The sequence below is a fragment of the Ornithorhynchus anatinus genome, chromosome 15, assembly GCF_004115215.2.
Source record: "Ornithorhynchus anatinus isolate Pmale09 chromosome 15, mOrnAna1.pri.v4, whole genome shotgun sequence".
NCBI classification, from domain to species: Eukaryota; Metazoa; Chordata; class Mammalia; order Monotremata; family Ornithorhynchidae; genus Ornithorhynchus; species Ornithorhynchus anatinus.
The window spans coordinates 6,894-14,148 of NC_041742.1; the positions used below are offsets into that span (position 1 = coordinate 6,894).

At 50.3% G+C, this 7,255-nt stretch overlaps 1 long non-coding RNA gene across 1 annotated transcript; it reads right to left on the bottom strand.

Moving 5' to 3' along the window:
* Positions 1-365: 365 nt before the first annotated feature.
* On the bottom strand, positions 366-3,364 carry LOC114816893. The gene is made up of 3 exons (XR_003764696.2): positions 3,280-3,364; positions 2,565-2,659; positions 366-1,601 (listed from the first exon to the last, which is right to left on the bottom strand). It is a non-coding gene; the product is annotated as an uncharacterized LOC114816893 (long non-coding RNA).
* Between the last annotated feature and the right edge of the window lie 3,891 nt (positions 3,365-7,255).

Below are 7,255 nucleotides of genomic sequence, written 5' to 3' on the forward strand. Positions count from 1 at the left end.
GCTTGGAATGTACAATGCAGCACACACCATCTGGATTGCCATACACCCAGGCCAAGGAAGGTCTGGACACAAAGGACAAACAGTCTCCAAAGCAACTGGTGACAGAACAGGAGTGTGAGAAGACCTGCAGGACCCAGGACTATCTGCTGTATATCCCCTCCAAAACCCAGCTAGGAAGCTAGTAAACTCCAGAGAAGATTGGGGTGGGTCCACAAACACACACACACACACACACACACCCCTTAGTCTCGACAGTGACATCCCACTCACCTGGGAGCAACTCCTCTCAGATATGGCTAGGTGTCTCCTGTGAGAGCTACAGTTATGCTCAGGAGATCCCATCAGACATCTGTTCACTCTGCTCTAACCTACTCTTCCACTGGACCCCTTTATTCTAGCCCTCAAGCCCCAATTATCAGGCCATTAAGGCTGAAATTCCTAAAACCAAAGATACCCCAACCTTCTGCATATTGCAAAGTCAGTTACTCATACAATGCCTGCATTTTCAGCTCTCCAGCTTCTAAGCAATTTATTCACTGCACCTCATTCTCTCACCACTGACATGCATCTCTCACACCAAAGTCCCCATAATTCAGTTTCTCGTAAGATGATCATGTAGACCAACTTCCCTGCCTCTCTTCAAACCACTTCCCTTCCCTAGAAGCAGCTGTCCGACACAGAAGAGTCCCTTCATGGGAGACCGAGTATGTACAGAATGATTCTGGAGACATGACTGTGAGCACCCAGAGGTTAGACCCATCTATAGAATTAAGGGCCCCGAGTCTCCTCCAACCCACAGTCAAGTCTAACAGAACCAATTCGCTGCAAAGAGCCCCAGTCTCCATTCCCAGAAGCGGCTTTTGTGTCCACAGTGGCCTCCTCTTCCTCCTTGCTCTCTCGCCCTGCCCCGTTAACCTTAACCCCTTTCTGTCTCTCTCTCACACACCCACACACACACACACCAAAAAAAAAAAAAACACCTTCCCTTTGAGGTTGGAGTCCAGCCTACAGATCCACCTCAATGACAGGACAGGTCTGAGGTTTGATCCCATGATCCAAAATGGCACAGATACGATCCTTGCATTGGGCACCTGCTGTAGAGAAAGTAATAGTGACTAAATATTTTTTCTTGGTCATCCCACCCCAACCTGTGCACTGCCAGGCATTGTGTATTTGGAACTCAGACAGGTGTGACAGAGAACAACACTTAGCATGATGTAGAGTAGGTGAGGAAGGTTTGGGGACAGGGCAAATCCAGGGGCTTTGGGGGGGTGGGGGGCAGGCGTCACCCGAGGCTTTCTTCAGTAGTTCCTCAGTACAGACCACTGTATTAAGTACTGGCAGTTACTTCAGTGACAACGAGTAGCAAAGACTGGGGATTTAAAGCAGGAGTTAATTCTACACCAGAGGGTCAAGGCAATAGGAATGGAATGGGAGTGTATCAGGGAGGTGAACCATGGTTGCTGAGCAGGGGAGAAAGCAAGATGGAATTCCTTTTCCCCTCTGAAATGCTCAGGGTGGTCCTAGTGCCTGGATTTCCTCCAACGGCACTCCATGGCATCAGAGCAGAAATCGAAGAGGTCTGCTGGTGCTCCTGGGGGCTGAAAAGGAAAAAGAAAAAAAAAACATGTAAGGAAATGCAAACAATGCTGCTTCTCTAAATGAGATATTGCTCCACTACTCCTCAATCAACCTATCCTTCAAACGACATCAGACAAGATCCACAGAAACCTGAACTTCTCCACTCCTTCCTCCCTCTACATCGCCACACTCCAAGGCCAGGGAAGACTTGGATATGAAGGCCAATATGGTTCCAGGGCAACTGCTGACTCAACAGGTGTGTGAAAAGAGCTACAGTACCCAGGAGAAAGGCATACAGTCTTAACAAATTTGCCTGCCACTCCCAAGACAACAACCCTCTGCGAGTCAGTGATGGGTAAGGCAGTTCCAATGAGAGGACTGTTCAATATGCTCTACTCTACTCCTGTACTGGACCCCTCTCTCCCCGAGATCCACCCCCAAGTCTCAAACCTGGTATACCTGACTTCAAATACCCCACACTTCTGTATAGGGCTATGTCAATTGCTAGGACAATGCCTACATCTTCACCTCTCCAGCCTCTATGCAGCTTACTCACAGCGCCTCATTCTCTCACCAAAGATATCAATCTCAAGTTCCCATAATTCAGTTTTTCCGAAGAGGATAAAGGAGACTCTAACCTTGCCTGCCTCTCTCCTCAAGCAACTGTCTGACACAGAAGAGTTCCTTCATGGGAGACCGAAAGTATATAGCATGGCTCTGGAGACAGGACTGTGAGCACCCAGAGATTAGACCCGTCTATAGAATTAAGGGCCCCGTATCATCTCAGACCCACAGTCGAGTCAAACAGAACCAGTGCCCTGCACAGAGCCCCAGCACCCAGTCCGGAAGCACCTCCTGTGTCCACAGTGGCCTCCTCTTCCTCACAGCTCTCTCCCCAACCCTTTCATTCTTTCACATGCACAAACAAAATAAAAAAGATAAACATATAAACCTTCCCTCTGAGGTAGCATTACAGCTCACACCTGCATCTCAATGTCAGGGCAGATCTGAGATTTAATGCCATGGTCCGAACGGCAGAGGGATGGTCCTCAGGACTAGGAATTACATTGGGCATACACTGTGAAGAGAATAAGAACTAGTAAATATCTGCCCTCAATCATCCCACCCCAACCTGCCCACTGTCGGGAATTAAGGCTGTGTGAGTTGTAGAAAGACAGTGTAAACCTGGGCTGGATAGTCTTTTTTGGGGGGGTGGGGGGGCGGGGGTTAAGATTAGGGAACTGTGTGTTAGAAAGCATCGGAGAAGATATTAATTTGGCACAGAAGGCAAGCTTAGAGAGGGTCATCGGGAAGAAAAGAAGAGTGGATGTGAGTGAAGCATGGGTAATAGAAAGCTTCAAGAGACTCATCTAAGTCAGGCAAGTGGGACAAACCAGAGAACAAAGAGGAGCGGTGTGGAATTTGTGAAAAAGATTTGGGGACAGGAAAAAATTCAGTGGCTTCAGGTATCAGACTCTTGGGTAGTAGTGATAATATTGACTGAATACTTCCCAAGTGCCAAGAACCATACTAAACACTGAGAGTTATCTCAGTGAAAAGTAAAGAATAAGGAAAGCTGTGGATTTAAAGCCAGAATTAAATCGGGAACACAGAGTGAAGGCAATAGGCAAGGAAGTCAATGAGGAAGGAGATCCACAGTTGCCAAGCAAGAGAGCACAAAGTTGAACTCCTTCTCACCTGCTAGCAGATGTTTGAGATGGGCCTAGTGTCCGATAACCCCCCTCACCAACCCCCGGCACCCCAGAGAGAAAAACAGCTCTTCAGCAGAACCATAAGAAGCAGCCCAGAAAAAGGTGTGCCCTTCCTGGAGGCTTATATGGGTTGGGGAGCTTCACTGGGAACAGCTGATTGGGGTGGGAGGCGAGGAGGGGCCGGAACCAGCCAGGAATCACTCATCTCCTGGGCTGGAGCAGGAACACCTGGGCTGGGGGCGGGGTCAGCAGCCTCCTGGGAGGCAAGTGCAGAGGCTTCCATGAAGGAAGGGGGATAAGGTGGGGGTGGGGTCCAGAAGTATACCCAGAACTCCCCCCCCCCACACACGTGAACCCATTTTCTGGAAACCCATGGTCACAGTGGGTTAGCCACCCCCCATTTGATCTCTTTATCGGGGGTTTGACAATACCATTATACCCTTTTCCAGTGACCTTTTGGCTGGATTTGGCCCCTACTAAGGAGCAGGGAGTGGGGGTGGGGTGGGGGGTCTAGGGGAGGAGATGAAGAAGCGCCCCCAGCCCCACAGCTCGGCCCAGCCGGCTACCCCTGGAGGGTGAGGGATCCCCTGCCATCTGGGGCAGGGGGACCCCCTTTCTCTGGATCCTCAGAGAGAGACTAATTGTAATAACTGTGGCATTTGTTAAGCACTTCCTATGTGCCAGACACCATTCTAAGCACTGGGGTACAGACGAGATAATCAGGCTGGGCATGGTCCCTGTCCCACGTGGGCCTCGCAATCCTAATCCCCATTTTATAGAAGAGAAAAGTGAGGCACAGAGAAGTCAAGTGACTCACCCAAGGTCACCTAGCAGAGGATTTAGTAGACAGAGCACGGGCCTGGGAGTCAGAAGGACCTGGGTTTTAATAACTGCTCTGCCTCTTGTCTGCTGTGTGACTTTGGGCAAGTTATTTCACTTCTCTGGGCCTCAGCTCCCTCCTCTGGAGAATGGGGATTAAGACTGTGAGCCTTATGGGGGACAGGGACTGTGTCCAACCCAATTACAAGAAATGACCTTGTATCTATCACAGTGGCCAGCACATAGTAAGTGCTTAACAAATACAATTATGATTATTATTGTCACGTGCCAGAGCAGGGATTAGAACACACGGCCTGAGAGTCAGAGGTGTCTTTCGGCCTCCTCCCGCTCGGATCGACCGTCGACAGATCGATCGTATCGACTGAGCGTTTCCCGAGTGCGGAGCGGTCGGTCGGTTTTATTTATTGAATGCTAACTGTGTGCAGAGCACTGTACTGAGTGCTTGGAAGAGTACAAGAGCACTGTACTGAGTGCTTGGAAGAGTACAGTGTAACAATATAACAGACACATTCCCTACCCACAGCAAGTTTACAGACTGACTTACAAGTTTACAGACTTGCCCAGTGATCTCACAGCAACTCAGTGGCAGAGCCAGGATTAGAATCCATCCTTTTCTCATTCTCAGGCCTGTACTCTATCCACTACACCATGTTGCTTCGTATAAGAGATACAGCTTGTCTCTGTCCTCGTGTGAGGTGGAGTTGGAGTTGAGGAAGGTGAATGGAAATTAACTGCAGGAGTGGGATATAACAGGAGAGAAGTCAGAAAGATCCTTAGCATGCTAGCTAGATATTATGGTTGGATGCGGGGGAAGGGGAGAGAAGAAAGACGAAAGGCAACATTCCAGTTATTCATCTGTAGGGGTTGGTTAGAAACGGCCAAGTCACCGAAAGACTCTGGGTCAGGGATGCTTCTGAACAGAAAGACAGAAAATGAATGAGTCGACCTGAACCAGTTGAGCCATACAGAAGGTAGATGATCCCGTCCTCAAAGCCCAAACCACAGATAGCCCCCCACCCCCCAACTACACACCACAAGCAATTGCCCATGTTCCCACCCAGGGTCAACACTACAAACACCAACACAGCAGCAACCCCTAAACCAAATGGTCCCCCCTTGCCAAACCCCCACCACAGAGACAGGAGTCAAGCCAATTAGGGAAGAACAAAGAAGCAGTGGCTAAGAGGAAGGCCGTCGCTAGGTTCCAGGGCAACTGCAGAGTGAACAGGGGTGTGGGAAGGCCTGCAGTGCCCAGGACCGTATCTGCTTTCTATGGTCCCTACCAAAACTCACATTGAAGGTTACAGGACTCCAGAAAAAAATGAGGTGGAGATGAACACACACACACACACACACACACACTCTCTCTCTCTCTCTCCCTCTCACTCTTAGTCAAAACATTGACCTCTCACTGCCCTGGGAGCAACCCCTCACAGATATGGAAAGGGCCCTCTTCTGGGAGCTACAGATGTGTAAGACAGTCCAATTAGAAACACCACTCTCCCCACCTTCAGAGTCCTCCTAAAATAACATCTCCATCAAGAGGACGTCTCCAACTAAAACCTCATTTCCTTTACTTGTTCTCACTTCCGTGTTTCCTCTGTACTCGGATGATACTCCTCTAAGCACTTGCCGGGCAAACGCGGTCATTTCTCCTCTGTTATTTATTTCAATGTCTGTCTTCTCTTGTAAGATGTAAACTCCTTAAGGGCAGAGATTATGTCGACCAACTCTATTACATCGTATTTCCCAAGTACTCTGCACATAGTAAATGTTCAACAAATATGACTGACTCATGACTAATTGATCGATTGATCTGGGGGCTGAGTGTATTTTGCACGTGTGGGTTGTGTTTTAATGTTTCATCATTCCCCATATGTGCGTCGCAAGTTCTTGTTCCCTGCTTATGCTCTTAGATTTTGAGCCCTTAGAGTCTAATTCCCACCTGTGTCTTCTCTCCCATCACTGAGTACGGTGCTCTGCACCCAATCAGCACTTAATGCCATTACTGCTACTGCTGTTGCTACTAAGGCATCACTCAAAGCCCACCTCTTCGAGGAAGCCTGCCCTGACAGACTCCACCCATTTTCCTCCACCCCAAGGATTTAAGAGTCGTTCAAATGTCTCCGGGATCACTCTGGGTGTTTACGGAGGCACCACAGGAATCTCAGGGGTCAGTTGGGGTCTCAGGAGTCACAAGGTCTCTGGGGCCAGGCTCTGGCAAAGTCTCAGGGGGTGGCTCTGGGGACTTCAGGGGCCAGGTTCTGGTCAGGTATTGAGAATCACATCGGGAGCCTCAGGAGCCATTCTTCAGCAGGGTCTTGGGGGTCCATCAAGGGGCCTCGGGGGCCAGGCTCCAGTAGGGTCTTGAGGGGAGTCGATCTGGGATCTTGGGGGACCAGGAGGTTCTGGGAAGAGGGGGGTTGCTCCTGAGACTCAAGGGCCAGACTCTGCGGTCTTGAGGATCGTTCTGGGGGCTGCACTCTGGCAGGATCTCAGGGGTCGCTCCGAGAATCTCAGAGGCCAGACTCCGGCAAGGACCCGGGGAAGTCACGCTCCAGTGACAGACACAACTCGGTCGGCACCCTCAGGCTGCCACCTTTCCTCAGAATTTCCTCTCCTCCCTCTAGCCCCCACCGGGCCTCCAATAGGGGCTCGGTTCCGATTTACGACCTCCATGGGTGTTGGTATTTTGTTTGTTAAGCGCTTACTATGTGCAGAGCACTGTTCTAAGCACTGGGGTAAACACAGGGGAATCAGGTAGTCCCAAGTGGGGCTCACAGTCTTCATCCCCATTTTACAGATGAGGGAACTGAGGCACAGAGAAGTGAAGTGACTCGCCCACAGTCACACAGCTGACAAGTGGCAGAGCTGGGATTTGAACTCATGAGCCCTGACTCCAAAGCCCGTGCTCTTTCCACTGCGCCATGCTGCTTCTCTACACCGTCCACCCGTCTACACCGACCACACCGTCTCCCCGGGGAGTCGTGCCCTCGGCCCACTCGTCTCGTCCTCACCGCCAGCAGTTTCGGGCCCCTGTCTTTCACTTTGCAGATGACGGGGAATTCAATAAGCAGCAGGCCCAGTTGTGAGCCATGGACAACGCAAGGTCAAACCTCCCC